This window comes from Hyperolius riggenbachi, chromosome 5, assembly GCF_040937935.1.
Source record: "Hyperolius riggenbachi isolate aHypRig1 chromosome 5, aHypRig1.pri, whole genome shotgun sequence".
Classification (NCBI taxonomy): Eukaryota; Metazoa; Chordata; class Amphibia; order Anura; family Hyperoliidae; genus Hyperolius; species Hyperolius riggenbachi.
The window spans coordinates 378883591-378902333 of NC_090650.1; positions in this window are offsets into that span (position 1 = coordinate 378883591).

The window sequence follows — 18743 nt, forward strand, 5'->3', positions numbered from 1 at the left end:
CTCACTCTATACACACACACACACATACACTCACTCTATACACACACACACACACACACACACACACACACACTCTATACACACACATATACACACCACACCACACACACACACACACACACTCTATACACACTCACACACACATTCTATACACACACACACACACACACACACACACACACACACACACACACACACACACACACACACACACACATACCTATGCACGCACACACTATTTTTAAGACAACAGAAAGACAAGTGTTGAGTTATTTATAGTTTTAAAACAAACAACACTATTGTAGATAAAAATTGTATTAAGTTATTTTTCATAAGAAATAAATTAGGCTGCTGATACAAAGTAGGCTGACGACATTTGATTTTGAAATAAAGATATATATTTTTTTCTGCAATGTGTTTTTTTTCTTCGTGTACTCTATCAATAACAAACATTTGAATGGCACAAATTGGGAAGAAAATGTTTAAAGAGCACCTCCAGTATAAAAGACAGAGTCTGTCATGCCAGTTTCTATCCTAATGATGCAGGATTGGGGCAGGGGTGTTGGGGAACTTACCTGATTGATCGTAATTCATTCAGGTGAGTATTCTGCCCCCTGGAAGTGCAGGCCTGGAGTTTTTTCTTTAAAATCATTTCAAAGGTTCTGGCCACCCCATCTGTGTTGCCGTGGCCAGCCCCCTGTTTGGCAGCCAAGGCCTAAGTGGTAGCTGCTGAGCTGACCGAGGGCCACAGCGATGCAGATGAATGAAGACTACCGAACAGCTTTGGAAGACATTGGAAACATGGCCGTGACTAAATTGCCAAGGAGGGGGCAGAGCATCACCAATGAACGAATTACAACCAATTAACCCTAAGCCTTCCCCCCCCCCCCTCCCACAATCCCTGCATCATTAAGACAGAGCCTGGCATAACACAGAAGGTAGTCTGTAATAGGGCAGGTAATTAGATATTTATCTTGTGGTTAGAAGAAATGGCTAAACGGTATTTGTATTATAATTTCATTGTTTCATTCCAATTGGATCCCTTCTTTAATACTGGCCTCTTACACGCCCCATTCCACACATGTTTCCCTTTTAGTACTCTCATTATAGTCTCTCTTGTTATAATGCCTCTCCATATATAGTGTCCCCCTCCCCATTTATAGTGCCTTTTATATAGTATCCTCATTACAGTGTATCTCTGTACAGAGCCCCCCTTTTAGTGACCCCTATATAGTGGCCTCTTTATATTGCCCCTTATGTAATGCTCGCATGCATCCCATCTAAATCATTCCCCACATCATGGTGGTTCCAGAATATAATGCTGCCCTGGGTGTGATGCAATGCCCAATATAAAGTGCACTGCCACATTTGTAGGGCCCCTTTTGTAGTCTGCCTGTGTGTTACCTTTTATGTAATGGCCCTTATCGTGCTCTCAGGTATTTAACCACTTCGCATCCAGACCCCTCCTTATGGACCAGAGCAGTTTTGACATTTTAGCTATGTCCCTATTTAATCAGCAATAACGTTATCTCTACTTATGACACCTACATGATATATACAGTGCAATGCGAAAGTTTGAGCAGCCTTGTTAATTTTCGTGATTTTCCTGTATAAAACATTGGTTGTTACGATACAAAAGTCAGTTAAATATATCATATAGGAGACACACGCAGTGATATTTGAGAAGTGAAATTAAGTTTATTGGATTTACAGAAAGTGCGCAATAATTGTTTTAATAAAATTAGGCTGCATCTTCTTCTGAATGTTCTTCTTCTGTATCTTCTTGTTCTGTATGTTCTTCTGTATCTTCTTCTTCTATATCTATTTCTTCTCGATCTTCTTCATTATCTTCCTCTGTATTTTCTTCTTCTTCCTCCTCCGTATCTTCTTCTTCTGCATCTTCTTCTTGTGCATCTTCTTCTTCTTCTGCATCTTCTTCTTTTGTATCTTTTTCTTCTGTATCTTCATCTTCTTCTTCCGTATATTCTTCTTCTTTTTCTGTATCTTTGTCTTCCATATATTCTGCTTCTTCTGTACCTTCTTTCTCTGTATCCTCTGTATCTTTTTAATGTTCTTCTTCTATATATTCTTCTTTTGGATCCTTTTCTTCTTCTTCTGTATTTTCATCTTCTTCTGTATCTTCTTCTGTATTATCGTCTTCTTTTGTATCTTCTTTTTCTTCTGTATCATCTTTTTCTTCTGTAACTTCTTTTTCCTGTATCTTCTACTGTATTATCTTCTTCTTCTGTATCTTCTTTTATTTCTGTATCATCTTTTTGTTCTGTATCTTCTTCTTCTGTATCTTCTGCATCTTCTTTTGTATTTTCTTCTTCTTCCTCCTCCATACCTTCTTCTTCTGTAGCTTTTCTTTTGTATCTTCTTCTTCTGTATCTTTTTCTTCTTCTGTATCTTCTTCTTTTACTGTATCTTGTTCTTCTATGTCTTCTTCCTCTTCTATATCTTCTTCTTTTGTATTTTCTTTTGTATCTTCTTCTTCTGTATCTTCTTCTTTTGTATTTTCTTCTGTATCTTCAACTGTATATTCTTCTTCTGTGTCTTCTTCTTTCTTAATTTCCTCTTCTGTATTTTATTTTCTTCTGTAGCTTTTTCTTGCGTGGTCTTTTCTTCTTCTTTTTATTCCATATCTTCTTGTTTTTTATCTTCTTCTGCATCTTATTTTATTCTGTAAATAAATATCTCAGTATAAAGGATCAGTGGATAAGTAAAGAAAATAAACTAAATAAAGAAACAAAGAATTATTTTTTTGAAATAATGAAAATTTCTCATGCACCATACCAACATGAATTAATAAAGTAGCAACAAAAATGAGAATTGGCTCTTGGGTGCATGAAAAATGTATAATAGCTTTATTACAAATCACTCATATCGTAGAAAACGTGCAAATTAAAAAATATATCAATTCCCCCAAAAAAGACTAAAATACAAATACTACCCCCATCTGGGCATCATTCCTCTACCAGAACAATATGGGGCTGCAGTCCCCAAAGAAATTCCTCCAATATAAGTTGTTCAAAGGCAGCTCAGTATGGACACTCAAAAGCAAACCAGTGCGGCATCCATGAAATATACTTTCAGCAAGATAAGCATGTAGCCAATGAAGCTGTGATGAGCATACAAACATGGAGTATGGACTGATGGTTTATTCACTTAGACCATTGATCTTTCATTATGGTTTCACCCCCAGTCGTAGGGTAGCCACAGTAACAGTTCATCAAATCATACTGGGATCTCTCAATGAACAAAGGTGATCCTTGTTGCAAACATATAAATCCTCCAACCACGGTAAACAATAACCAAATAGAGCTGGATGGTCAGTTTTGTATAAACTAACCTGTATAAACTGTGAGTCCCCCAATCGCAGGGAATGAGCAGTGGTTAGTATAGCTGCATTTGATGGTGATACAGGTAACGCAGAGCAAAACAAATCAATGCAGAATGAAAATAGTAAATGCCCACAATGATGCAGGTTAAGTAAAGCAGATCAATGCAGATAGGAGGATATGGTAAGTGACCATGAATGGTCGCATAGTTACCAGTCCTTCTGAGCGATACTGCCTTATAGAATTATAGATAGAGGTCTAGTGGAGGTTCCTATGGGGTGCCCAGAGGAGTGAGATGGCTGTCAGTCATGCCTGACATGTTTCGCCGCACTAGCGGCCTTTTCAAAGGCTAGACAGCATAAGAGTGAAACTTCTAGACACCGTCCATGCATAGCCGCAATGTCCGCCCCCACGTCACTGCGCGCGCCCGTCCAAAGCCATAGGCGGAGCACGTCACTGGGGCGCAAATGCGCTCCAAAGAAGCGACACCCGGATGCGCAGCCTGCGCCAATCGCTGGCGCTGTCTGTGATCTAGTGCGCAATGGCGAGGACCGGAGGGGGAAGGCAGAGAGGGGGCGGACCACAGCGCACAATAATATAATAGAAACAGATCTATATAGCAAACAAAATGAATAAATACACAGTGTACAAAATAACAATTAGATTATAATCTAATTAGAAAAATTGAATAAAAAAAAATATATATATGTGTATAAATAATAACCATAGAGGGCATGAATCCGGTGCCAGTCACTGTGGTCCCGACAGCCAGCTAATCAAAAAGCTGGCCAGGGGCAGGGTCTCCCTGAAAATCAAGCAATCGATCATAGACCCTGCAAAATTTACATAGAGACTGAAATGAGTATGCAGCTACCACTATAAACAACAAAACAGATGGGGTAAATATATACATAACCCCAATCTTAAAAATAGGCCAAAAAGTGACAAAAGTCAGAAAGAGCACTAATGCAGCAGGAAGGGGGAGGGAGGAACATGGAAAAAAGATGTTCTAGTAAGGGGGCCACAGAAGCAAAGCTCTATTTAGGTAGAAAGTCTCGATAATTAATGCTATCATTTAACTCCTTATCCTCAGTGGCCTTTAAATTAAAGATCCAACGGGATTCGAGTTGCAAAAGCGATCTGTCAAGATCACCGCCTCTGGGATGTAAATGAACCCTATCTAAACCTATAATTTTAATTAAAAACTGGCATCACCTCTGTGTTCCAAATTGACATTATGCAGAAGAACAGAGGCGCCAAAAGGATAAAAGGAAGCTAAATGAGATTAAAAACCAAATTCTTGGTAAATAGAGGAGGTAGTGGTGGACTTACCTCCTCCAAGTAGACACACGACTGTACTAAAGACAGTCAATATATTTTATTTATGAACTCCAAATATGCAACGCGTTTTGCAGGTTTGATCCCGCTTCATCAGGCAGTAACAAATGGAGCAATAGCATATGTGGTCAGTAGAAGAGCCAGGCACCTCTGCGATCAGAGACCTGAAGTTGCAGCCTGCCAAGTTCCCCCACGTGATTTTTAATTCTTTCCTTAAATGCCCGTGATTTCTTGCCAACGTTAAAGCAACCACATCGGCAATAAAGCAAATATATTAAGTCAATGGTGTTACAATTGACAAAATGTTGCAATGACCATATTTTTCCATTGGGCAACATCACAGACTTACCTATCTCCAGGTATCGACAATAGACACCCCCCCCCCACAGCTGTAAGTGCCTGTTATTGTACAGTGTTTAGGGGGACTCCCCTTACCCCAAAAATGACTAGAGGTAAGCACATTTCATAGAGTTTTACTACGCCTGTATGTAACCTGAGGGGTGGGGGACACAAACTGATTTATCTTATTATCTTTTGTTAAAACATGCCAATGACGACAGAGTATCTTATCCACCTCATCTCTCTGGTCGTTAAACCGAGTGATTAATTGTAATGGCTTTTGGCCATCTGTCTCCCTACGATTCTTCACAAGTAATTCTGAACATTTCATGGTTTTGGCCTGTTTGTAGGCCTTCTTCAGCCAACAGTCCTTGTATCCCCTTTCTCTAAAACGAGAACGCAATAACTTGGCCTCTTTTTCAGAATCAGAATCAGAATCTTTATTATCGCCAAGCACGACTGGGTCGTGCCTGGAATTGGTCTTGGCACGTACAGGGTACTGATACAGGATATAGATACAGATACAGGACAGGTCAAGCAGTCAGAAACATAGTTACAACACAAAAAACACAAAAATTCACAAAAAATTCAGCTTGAGCTAGGGCGCCGTCTATCCACGAGCAGAGTGCCTCGGTGCAGACATGGTGTTGTGGTGTGAGGATGGGCAGTTACGTGGAGAGAGTTCAGAAGGTTGACAGCCGAGGGAAAGAAACTGTTTTTATGCCTTGAGGTCTTGGTGAAGATGGACCGGAACCGGAGTCTCCGGCTCGAGGGGAGCTGACTAAAGAAGCGGTGGCCTGGGTGTGAGGGGTCGCTGGTGATCTTTAATGCTCTGGAGTACAGCCTGGAATGGTAAAGGAGGTCCAAAGAGGGAAGGGATCTCCCAATGATCCTCTCCGCTGATCTGATGACCCTCTGCAGTTTGAGTCTGTCGCTGGCAGAGGAGCTGGCGTACCAAACCAGGATGGAAGAGCATATGACAGATTCTATTGTAGCGGAGTAGAAGTTTGTCAGAAGTTTTTGAGCCATACCAAACTTTTTTAGTTGGCGGAGAAAGAAAAGTCGCTGTTGGGCTTTCCTCTGTGTGGAGGCAGTGTTGGCCTTCCACTTCAGGTCATTAGAGATGGTTGTGCCCAGAAGGCGGACGCTGGGGACTCTTTCCACCTCCTTGCCATTGATGCAGATTGGAGGGGGGGTGGAGGCGCATCTCCTGAAATCAACAATCATCTCCACAGTTTTCGCTGTGTTTAGGACCAATCCGTTCTCTCTGCACCAGTGACAGACCCCTTCGACCTGATGGCGGTACTCCTTCTCATCGTTATTGGTGATGAGACCAACAATAGTCGTGTCGTCAGCGAATTTGATTACTTTTACAGAATCTGACGTGGATTTGCAGTTGTTCGTATATAGAGAGAACAGAAACGGTGACAGGACGCAGCCTTGTGGGGCTCCTGTGTTGGTGATCCTAGGTTGTGAGGAGATGGTGCCCAGCCTCACAACCTGGGACCTGTTGGAGAGGAAGTCTGTGATCCACAGTCGTAGGATGGGGTGGACTCCTATCGCGGCAAGATTGTCCTGCAGTATTCTGGGGCTGATGGTATTGAATGCTGAGCTGAAGTCCAGTAGGAGGATCCTGGCGTAGGAGTCTGGTCTGTCCAGGTGATCATAGACGAGCTCCAAGCAGATGTTAATGGCATCGTCAGTGGACCTGTTCGCTCTGTACGCGAACTGGTGTGGGTCTAGCAGTCCCTCCGTGGAGTGCTCAAGGAGGGGGAGCACCATGCTTTCAAAAGCTTTCATGATCACCGATGTAAGTGCCACGGGCCTGAAGTTGTTAAGGTCGAGGATTCCCTGCTTTTTGGGGACAGGGATAATGGCGGACCTCTTGAAGCACGCAGGTACTTTGCCTCCCTGGAGGGACCTCGTGAAGATGGAAGAGAGGGTGGGAGCAAGCTGACAAGCGCAAGTTTTCAGGCAGGCTGGTGACACTCCGTCCGGGCCAGAGGCTTTCCTAGCATTTAGTCTTAGCAGGTGTTTTAGCACATCCGCCTCACCCACTGATGGTGGGGGCGAGTTTGGGCCCAGGGCATAAATGTCAGAGGGTTGTGCAGGTGGCTGTGGGAGTCCTGCAGGTGCTGGCTGGTTCTCAAATCTGCAGTAGAAGTCGTTGAGACTCTCTGCAAGCTCATGGCTGGGTGTAGCATGCTGAGGGGGAGGCTTGTAGTTGGTGACAGCCTTAAGTCCTTTCCACACAGCTCGTGAGTCATTTGAGGCGAGGTTCTGTTCCAGCTTTTCCGCGTAGCACTTCTTTGCGGACCTCAGTTCCCTGTTTAGGTCGTTTCTTGCCCTCTTGTAGTCCTCCTGGTTGCCGGACTTGTGTGCAGCTTCTTTGCTGTGTCGCAGTTGTCGTAGTCTTTTCGAGAACCACGGTTTGTCGTTTGGATATAGTTTGAAGGATTTTGTAGGGATGCAGGAGTTCTCGCAGAAGCCAATGTACGAGGATACATTGTCTGCCCACTCGTCCAGGTTAGGTGATTCCAGAGCCTTCCAGTCTGTGCAGTCGAAACAGGCCTGAAGTTGCAGTTTAGCCTCACTTGACCACACCTTGAAGGATTTGGTGACAGGTTTTGAGGTTTCCAGGCGCCTTTTGTAAGTAGGTAACAGGTGGATGATGCAGTAGTCAGATGAGCCTAGTGCTGCCCACGGTGTCGCCTTGTATGCCTCTTTCAGGACCGTGTAGCAATGGTCGAGGGTGTTGGCATTCCTGGTGGGGCAGGTGATATGCTGGTGGAAGCGGGGCAGTTCATTTCGGAGGTTGACCTTGTTGAAATCCCCCAAGATAATGAACATCGAGTCCGGGAGGGCCGTCTCCCACTGCATTATGGTATCACTGAGATCACGCAGGGCAGCATTTACCTCTGCATCAGGAGGGATATACACCCCCACAAGGACGTAGGAGGAGAACTCCCTGGGCGAGTAGGTTGGCCTGCAATTGATGAGGAGGAGTTCAAGTTCTGGTGTGCATTTCTTGGCCAGTACAGAGGTGTTTGGGCACCAGACGGAGATGATGTAGAAGCAGATGCCGCCCCCTTTCTTTTTCCCAGAGAGGGTACTGTCCCGGTCTGCTCGGATGAGGCTGAAACCTGGGAGCTGGAGGGCACTCTCAGGGATGTCGTCATGGAGCCATGTTTCAGTAAAGCAAAAGACTGGGGTGTTGTTACCGAGTTCTCTCTTGTCGCTGAGGAGTCTCAGTTCATCCAGCTTGTTAGGGAGGGAGCGGACGTTTGCTAGGAGGACCGCAGGGATGGATGACCGCAGGCCTCTTCTCTCCAGCCTCGCCCGAACACCTGATCGACAGCCCCTGCGGCGATTGTTAGTGCGAGGCCAAAGGTAGTCTCATCCGTGCAATTGGGTGCAACCTTAGGTATTGACGCGTCGGAATCCCGCGAATTGTATGTTCAGGATGCGCACTTTTAGCATGTAGATATGCATTTGATGCTGTAGATTTACGATAAAGTTGGGTGGACAAATATCCCTCGTCATTGGCAGAGATTGTAAGATCTAAAAAAGATATAGAGGGTCAATCATAATCCATGGTGAATCTCAAATTCCACTTGTTTTGATTCAAGATATCAATGAATTCATTAAGCAAGGCTACACCCCCAGTCCAGAAAATGAGCACATCGTCAATGTACCTGTGCCACAATGTGGCACAGGTACATGACAAGGGCATGGTACATGACAAGGGCATCATTCCCGAAAAAGTGCCGTTCCCAGTCCCCCAAGTACAGGTTAGCAAGCGATGGGGCTCAAGTTGTCCCCATCGCCGCTCCCTGCACCTGGAAGTAATAGGTACCGTCAAAAGTGAATACCCTATTTTGTAGAATGAACATCAAAAGATCGAGGATAAATTGAATGCGTGGGCCTTCATTGATGTCCATCTCAGACAAAAATTTGCCAACAGATTCCTCTCCCCTCTCCTGAGGTATACTAGAGTAGAGAGCCTCTATGTAACGATTGGTGTAGCAACACAGACGTCTGATTATGTGCGATCTGCAGTATCACCGATAATACAGACGCTATACCTGATTATGTGGTGATCTGCAGAATCACCAATAATGCAAGTATAGCTAGCAGAATAGCAAGGTGTATAGTGCTTGGTGCAACAGTAACTGAATAGTTTGACTAGACCTCACCAGAGGAGCTGGTGGGTACTATCAGTGAGCACCTCACCAGTGACAAGGGCTCACTGGTGAGTAGAGTGGTCAGACAGGCTAGGATCAGTAACGGATAGGCAGGAACAGTACAGAGTTGGCAGGCAAGAGAGTAGTGATATTTCAGGCAGAGTTCAGCAACAGGATCAGATGGGCAGAAGTACAGAATCGATAAGCAAGAGCAATGTCAGAGATAAGCCAGAGTCATACACAGAATATCAAATATAACAATAATACAATAATCATAGTCTTGTGTGAAATCCCTGGTTTCCTCCCAGATCAAAGTACACCAGATACTGTCTAAGGTCTGAGCGCTAACACATAAGCATTCGTAACAGCAGGCAGGTTGCGAGTGAACACTGAAGGCTTTTGAAGTAGAGGAGACCCCACAGCCGCGCCCACGTCAATCAGCCAATCCGGAGCGGCGTGAGTCTCCTCTGACGTCAGCCGACCGGCTGGTCAGCTGACGCGCCTCCTCCCTGCATAAAGGCCCTGTCTCCACGCGCGCACGCGCGATTCAGCAACCCTATGGGCAAATGACAACCCCGTCTTTGGTGTACTAGATGCCAGAGGAACGGGCGAAGTCCCTGAGCAGGAAAGTGAAGCGGCTGCGGAGACACCTTGCATGCCCGCAGCCGCAGCTTCTGCTGATGTTACACTCTACATCCAGGGTCACCATGAAAGCACCATCGGGCAACTGTAATCCTTCCAACATGCCCAAGAGGTGCATAGTGTCTCATACATATGACGGCAGTCGAAAAACGTGTGGCTGCAAGTGCTTGTCCACATATACGCTTACATTTTCCGTGAGCGACCCATTGCCAGAGACAATGGGTTGCCCCAGATGTCTCAACGGATTTTTGTGAATTTTTGGGAGAGTATAAAAAGTGGGCACCACCGGATTTTCCACCTTAAGGGTGGATCCCACTTCCGCAGTGATAATGCCATCGGCCACTGCATTTTCAATCAGATCAAATTACTTGCGCTGGTTCATGATGACCCTCGATGCAGAAACCCTCCGGTACCACTCACCATTACTAAGAATCTTCTGGCACATAAACACATATTGCTCTGATCTCATAATGACCACGTCCCCCCGTCCCCCCTTATCCGAAGGTTTAATAATTAGGTCCCTATTTTCACGTAGCTCAACAAGAGCTTGAATTTCATCCTCAGAGAGGTTGGACATATAATTCTTTTCTATCCACAACATTTTCTGGAAATCTTTCTCAACCAGAGACACAAAGGTGTGCACACTAGGACATAAGGAGAAGGGGGGGAAAGAGGTAGATCTGGGTTTAAACTGTTGATTGATCTGTTCACTTACTAACCTATGAGAACATTCAAAACCAAATAAGTCCTCACGATTGGGCTGGCCACTTTCCTCACTTAGTTTCACCAAGTTCATTAAGGCACGATAGTCCTGATTGGACCAGTCCTGCCAATCTTTGATAGCCCCCCCTAAAGGAGATTCACTCTTTCTTTTATGTAGTGCTCTCAAAGTTAGGTTTCGACCAAAAAGATGGAGGTTCTTCACAAATTCAAACCTGTCCAGATTACTTTTAGGGCAAAATCCAAGACCCTTTGCCAGAAGGTTGACGGTGCCCTGAGAGAGAATACAACCTGATATATTGATAACCTGCATATTGGTTGTATCAATGGACCCGTTTGCTTGCAAAGGGCCAGACATCTCTAGGTCATTGTGCCCTGGTCCTCCTCTAAAAAACCAACAGAGGAGGATTGAGAACCTGAAAAACCACATGCTCCCAAATCAGGCCACTTTCTTTGTCCTGAGAATCAGTTGCACTGGTTGTTAGATATTTATTAATAGGGCCTGTTTGCGGTTTTATTTTGTTTTCTTTGTCTTTCTTTTTCTTACTATTACTATCTTTCCCAGCTTTCGAGGGATTCCGTCCTATTCTGGTAGTGGATCTTGTGGCAGGGTGAGCGATAATTTGGGCCCCCTGACCAGAAGAGGAAACTGAGGTGTTACTCCTGCCTCCGACTGATGAGTCAGAGTCTTCTATAACACTGGAGCCGGCAGGAAACTCAATGGGCGGTTGTTGAGATGGTTTTTTAGGCAAATGTTTTGGAGGTGGTGGTTTTCTGCCTTTAGGAGGCAAATTACCCCTCCTATAAGTGTATCCCAATTTGTATGCAGTCTTGTCATGTTCAAATGTATTGTCTTTTCTGGTTACAAGTTCTTTATTATACTTTTCAATATGTAGTTTCAAGTTATTATTTCTTGTTACAAATAAAGAATGTTCCCGTGTTGCCAGTGGTGGTACAGTACATTGCACTATACCCCTCATTATAAGTGCTTTTTTTCCTCTCTTCCTTTTTCACTATAACAAATAGCATGCCTTATCAGAGTTAACATGCCTTATCAGAGTTAACACACCTTATCCGAGTTAATGTGCCTTATTAGAGTAGCACAGCAAGCGCTACAAACTTATGCCTGCTAACTGGCAATGACGAGAGCTCCACTCGTCCTGCCCTGAGCCCCTGCGGGTCCAATCACTTTAACCACCCTGGCGTTCTGATTAAATCGCCAGGGTGGCTGCGGGAGGGTTTTTTTTAAATTAAAAAAAAACTATTTCATGCAGCCAACTGAAAGTTGGCTGCATGAAAGCCCACTAGAGGGCGCTCCGGAGGCGTTCGTCCGATCGCCTCCGGCACCCAGAATAAACAAGGAAGGCCGCAATGAGCGGCCTTCCTTGTTTTGCTTACATCGTCGCCATAGCGACGAGCGGAGTGACGTCATCGACGTCAGCCGACGTCCTGACGTCAGCCGCCTCCGATCCAGCCCTTAGCGCTGGCCGGAACTTTTTGTTCCGGCTACGCTGGGCTCAGGCGGCTGGGGGGACCCTCTTTCGCCGCTGCTCGTGGCGGATCGATCAGGCAGCACACGCGGCTGGCAAAGTGCCGGCTGCGTGTGCTGCTTTTTATTTGACGAAAATCGGCCCAGCAGGGCCTGAGCGGCAGCCTCTGGCGGTGTTGGACGAGCTGAGCTCGTCCAGACCGCTCAGCAGGTTAAAGGACATCATCCCTGCATTTTAATTGGCCCAATAGGCTGCCTGTCACTTGACAGGAAACTTGACAGGCAGCCTATTGGGCCAATCAAAGTGCGAGGATAATGTCCTTTAAAGGGATTGGACCGCAGTGAATCAACCCCATGATATTTTTATTATGTTGCAGTTCTTTGTGTCTGACTGTGCACAGTGCAATACTGATTTTAGCTGTTGGACACAGGTGCGCTCACTGCTGTTAGTGGTGGTACAGTACTTTGCACAATACCTCATTTTTTTTTCTCTCTTGATATTGTTATTTTGCAATTCTCTGTATCCAGTGCACACATTAGTGGTTGGAGACCAGTCTGTGGGTGGTCATACATAACCCAATGATCCTTCACCACCACTACTGGCATCATCTAGTATCCGACCACCACTTCCCCCCTGTATAGGGCCTATATTGTGAATAGATTTTTGCAGATAGTATATAAATCCATCTGTCACCTGACCTGCATGGAGTGACATTAACTTTCCAAAAAAAGAAAGAAAGAAAAACAGCTGAGTGAACCACCACCGGCATCATCTAGTAGTAGTAGTAGGGCCTATTGTGAAGTGATTGTTGAAGATGTTGCAGTACTGGGCGCACTTCATAAACTAAAACTCTTTGCAATTGTTTACGGTGCGGTAAACACGGCATTTGGTCTGTCAGTGTGAAGCGGGCCTAACCCTTACACTACCTCCTCGACGTGTACAAACGCCAGATGTTTTAAAGCAGGACTTCATTCCTCAAATGTAGGAATGTAATGTGATTTCTGCCCTTTAGAAATTAAAACACGACTCTGCGTCAACTATGTAATTTTTGGTGGGACATTTGCCATGGCTCATCCTCCGGCATCATGCCACTGTCCAGGTGTTAGGCCCCTTGAAACAACTTTTCCATCACTACTGTGGCCAGAATTTCAGAAAAAGTCCCTGCAGCTTTTAGTATTTGCCTGCCCATTGAAGTCTATGGTGCTTCACCAGTTCGCAAGTTTGCGGCAAGTTTGCGAACATCTCTATCAATCAGATGAAACCAATCCATTGGACCACTCAGACAGGATTAGTCACAATAGACCAATTGGACAATTTGATTGGTTCAATCTGATTTTGCCCTATTGTGACTTCAGTCACCCAATGACCGACCGTGCCAAGTTTGGATACTCTCGCATTAATACTTTGAGAAAGATAGTTTTTTTAAATGTTGTCAGTGAAGTCAATGAGTGAAATCTGACTGGCAGTCTTTTGGCTCCACCCACTGTTTTAAATCCCTAAAATGTCACCAAATTTTTCAGGTTGACCCCATAAATATGTGACCCAAGTTTGGCGAGTTTAGTTTCATAGCTAGTAGAATAGAAAATAGCTACATTTTGATTGGCTGTTTTTAGCTCCATCCACCTTGGTGTATCCCAGTAGTACAGTGCGCATGGCAGTCGCACCAGAGATATGTGAATCAAGATCAAAGAGAGATGATTATTCAGTTAAAAACAGATACAGAGAGATAAATCAGTTTTTTGTGTGCATTTTTCTGTATGCGTTTTTTGCGCACTATGTGTTACTGTATGTGTGAAAACATGCACGTTTATCACAGAAGCTAATGTAATTAGTTAATTAGTTACAATATTAGTTAATTAGAATTAGTTAAGCCATTCTCCTGCTCCTTGACCTTTCAGCAGCTTTTGACACAGTGGACCATCCCCTATTCCTCCAGTCTCTCCAGTCCATGGGCATTCATGACCTCTCCATGGCCAGGCTTTCATCTTACCTCTCCAACCGTGCCTTCACAACCTCCTTCAATGAGTCCTCAACCACCCCCAACCACCTCTCAGAGGTAGTATCCCAAGTCTCGGTCCTTGGCCCCCTACTGTTCTGCCTATACTCATCCTAAACCCGAAGCTGAACTCTGGTCCCCTATCTTTCGTTTCCCTACCTCTCCCTCTAGATTGTAAGCCTTCGTCAGGGTCCTCCTCTTTAGTCTCCTACCTGTTCATGTACGTTGTGAAAGTCTCTTACTTATCAATACACCAAGATTTCCAAAAATACGTCAGGAGATGAAAAGGAAAGCAATATGGCTTTATTCAAAAGCTTCACATGTATACATGGAGAAACCAGGTAAGCCAAGTAAAAAAGATTCAGGCAGTTAAGGTTTCTGCCAGCACTTCCGCTGTGCACAGATTCTTATACCACAAATTACGTAGTCATGATGTGCTTTACTCGTCCAATAAAAATATACATTTCTGAGAGTCTCTTCTTCTTACACCCTGAAAGGGTGGAGGATTCACACAGCTTTGCACCTGCTCTCGATTCCAGTAAACAATCTCTTCCACATCCTGTTCACATAGTTACATCAAGGCCATGGCTTGCGGGACTCGACTCATCTGAGATGGGGGTGGCAGTACCAGGCACTGCTTATCTCTTTAGACATTCCTAAGAAGAGAAAAGACTCACACAGTACTAGATCTTGGCTTTAGCATGTCAGCAATGGAAAATTCTGAGTCTAACGTTAAAGGGTAACTCTGTTCATCTGTATCAACTGTGTTACATTGGCCTTATTAAACACTAGTATCACCTTATATCTATTAGGTGCAAATCTATGAAACTTGGATTAACATACAGTTATGACATTAACATACCCCCCTGTTGCACATATATACGTATAAGGTGGCAAGGGGTTCAACTACATAGACTTGAAACACTTCTTAAGTAATGTAAGCTAGCAGTTGCTTTCTTTGTAGCCTTGTAGCATTGCAAAGTATATATGTATTTTATATGACGCCTAATGCTTCTAGTGTACTATCTTATCCACTATCAGATAATCTACACAACTGAGAAGTCAATTTTTGGGAATTTGTGCTTCCCCATAAAGTTGTCTTCCTCCTCACTGTCATTGTATTCTTCATGTTGGAATGAAAACATGGCTGCATCAGTTTTTTGCTTTATGAAACTGCCCACATATTTCCTGGCCAGGGGTATGACACAGCAAGCAAAAAAACTGAACATGAGTATCACAATAAGTATCATGGTACCAACATTTTTTAGGAAACCCTTCCAGTCTCCAAACCAGTCATTGAACCATTTTGTAAAGGAATCTGATACACCAGAGTTTCTTTTTAACTCGTCTGATAGGTCAGTCAGTTTCCTCAAAGCTTCTGTCACCCGTCCATCAGGGCCAGTTTCACTGGGAATGTAGGTACAGCAGGCCCCACCCAGTCCTAGAAATTTGCAAACTCCTCCTTTCTCAGCAAGCATCATGTCCAGGCTCATTCTGTTCTGAAATGTCATTTTGGAGTTGGGGCCTAACTCATTAACTATGCCCTGCAGAGCATCACGCGTGAAATTTACAAATCTTTGCTGATTGTAATATATGTAGTTTATCCACTCCACATTTTTGTTAATAGTGATCTGTGGAATTAAAGACTCAAACCCTGCCCACACTGGGTTTCTGGCTTTAAATTCATCTGGAACCCCTATGGGGACACCTATTGCATCCAAATAGACATGTGGGTCCAGGTTACCTTTAAGTTCTCTCTTAAATATCTTGTGGGCTTCTTTTTCAAAATCTTGGTCACTTTCTCTAAACATGTGTATGGGCATAATGAGTTTGGCCAGTGCACAGTGACCTTTCCATACTGGTGGCAATCTAGGGCGTAATTTAAGATCACCGCACAACCAGTATATATCACCAAGGGAGTGTGTCTGATGAAATAGTAGGAAAGGGTCTGCGTGTTTCATTACAGCACAGTAATCAGGGGGAAATTCACCCACATCTACTCCACCTGAATTCGTACTGTTATAACAGGTATAGTTTCCCTTGTACACAGTTGCTGAGTGGTCAATTTGATCAGGGGTACCTTCCTTCAATGGGTATCGGTCAATCCACATTTTACAGAGTGGATCTGTTGTGGCCGGGGTTTGACCCTTACTCCTATAGAGTGACAGAAAACATTTCTCACCTCCTTCTGGAAGGGGAAGTGGCACAGTGCCAAGGTGTGGCCTTGCTCCTGCACATACATAACAATCTGACATGTTGTGTTGTTTGGCTGTGTACCTCATCCATTCAAGCCACATGTTAGTATCTGAATATCCTGTCTCCATGGCAATGGTCTCCTCAAATGTAGGGTTAGCCAGGGCCTGTACCCATGGTTCCTGATCTTCATGCTCCATGACTTTGAACTCAGGGTTTTTGTACATGTCCCTGAGCGAAAACTTCCCCAGAGGCCCCCCTGTATACCCTGGGACGTGCATGCCTAACACGTACGTTCCTGCATCTCCAGGGCTGGGGTTTTCTATATTCAGGGTCAGGCGCTGGGAACTATCTTGCTTTCCTGGTATACAGGCTCCCCCAGCTGTTGTTAAGGTCATCCTTGAGCGAAGGGGCACCCCATTTCTGTCCACCCGAGTCATGGCAGGATCAGGTCTGTATCCCCAGTCAGTACCTGTGTTCCAGGCAGCTGCTTCCCAAGAACTACATTTATTCCCCCAATGGTCATCAGTCACGCAAATGAAAAATTGTCCTTTTTCATAAAGGCTGCAGTGCCAATTACAACGTTGTACAACCTGGCAGTAGTCAAAGGTGTAAGTCGCCACTTGTATTTGTGAAGAGTTATACCAGAACACTAAGCTCTGGTGTTCTCTTGTTACAGCAACCTGGCCTCTTCGCATCAGTTCTACATTTATGGCATCCCGTTTAACCCTTGGTCGGTTGAGAGTTACATTATCAGTTTGTGGAAAGGCTGAAGGAGGTGGTTGGAAATGCTCTAGGGCTTCTAACACCATCCACAATGTCCCAATGAAAAGCATAGCAATAATGACTCCCTTTCCACCTGGAGTGTTAAAGTATCCTGTATCCAAGATCCCCATATTTTTTTTTTTTTTTTAAGACAAGAACTCTGAGAATTAAACGGGCCCCCAACTCTCCCTAATCTAGCTCCTCAGTTATCCTGTTCAGGGCTTGTGCCCGCTTTGAATAGAGGAAAATCTCTAATATTCCCTCCACCCGCTGTGACGTTGTCTTGACTGGAGCTCAGGCAACTGTTCCTCACACTCCAGGGCCCAGGAGCGTACACCTCCCGTCACAGGATGCTGTCTATTCTGTCCCTGAACCGGGAATGGGTGCCCTTTTGCAGTGAGTTAAATGTATCCACGAACTTTTTTCGGCTATTCTGACCGCTGTGGGTGTGGCCAGCAACACCTGGTAAGGACCCTCCCACCGTGGGGTGTTCCAATGTTTTCTTTTAATAATTTTGACCCAGATCCAATCTCCTATATTTACAAGGAGATCCTCACTTACATCCGGCTCTTTTGGAGGGTTCCCCGCTACATGAGATCTTTGTTTACAGGTGCGTCTTAAGTAGTCTGCAAGTTCCCACTCCTCAGGGGGATCCCAGATTACATCAAAAGCCGGGATTCTGTAGGACCTGCCAAACACAATTTCATATGGTGACAACTTGCCTTTCACTGTCACTGTTCTCATACTTAACAATACCAAGGGTAAACACCATATCCAACTCTTCCCTGTTTCCGCCATAGCTTTATAATAATAATAATAATCCGAACATTTGTATAGCGCTTTTCTCCTGTCGGACTCAAAGCGCTCAAGAGCTGCAGCCACTGGGACGCGCTCAGGAGGCCACCCTGCAGTGTTAGGGAGTCTTGCCTTGAACTCCTTACTGAATAGGTACTTGACCTAGCCAGGATTCGAACCCTGGTCTCCCATGTCAAAGGCAGAGCCTTTAACCAGTACACTATCCAGCCACTTTAGTAAGTTTGTTTTTAATTGTACCATTTGTTCTTTCCACAGCTCCTGCTGACTGTGGGTGATAACTACAATGGTGCCTAACGTTTATGCACAAAGTAACTGTCAACTGTTTAATGATATCATTCACAAAATGGCTACCATTGTCACTGATGATTTTTTCTGGTATGCCCCATCTCGGAATAATATCTCTTGTCAGCGCTTTTGCAACTGTGAGTGCATCAGCTTTTGCAGTGGGAAAGACTTCCACCCACCCCGAGAATATATCTAGCACCACTAGAGCATATTTCTTTCCCTCTGCAGGGGTGAGTTCAATGTAATCCAGTGCAATGGTATGAAAGGGGTAATGTGGTGTAGGTGTTTTACCAATAGGTGGCTTTAATCCCTTTCCTGTGTTGTGCTGAGCACATACAGTGCATTGTGAGACAAACTTCTTAAAAAAGGTGCTTATGCCCGGACAGTAAAAATATTTGGTGGCTGTAGCCATCACACCACCCGTTGAGACATGGGTGACCCCATGTAACACAAGAGCCAATAATCTGTACAAAAGTCTGGGAAGGCATAAGGCATTATTGACACAGAGGAGGCCGCTATTATTAACAGTTGCATGTGCTCTTCCCCAGTGAGATTTTTCAGCTGCTGGTGCATTGCTCTGGAATTCCACTAAGAGATCAGTGGTAATCGCTGCAGAGGATGGAATGATGTGAGG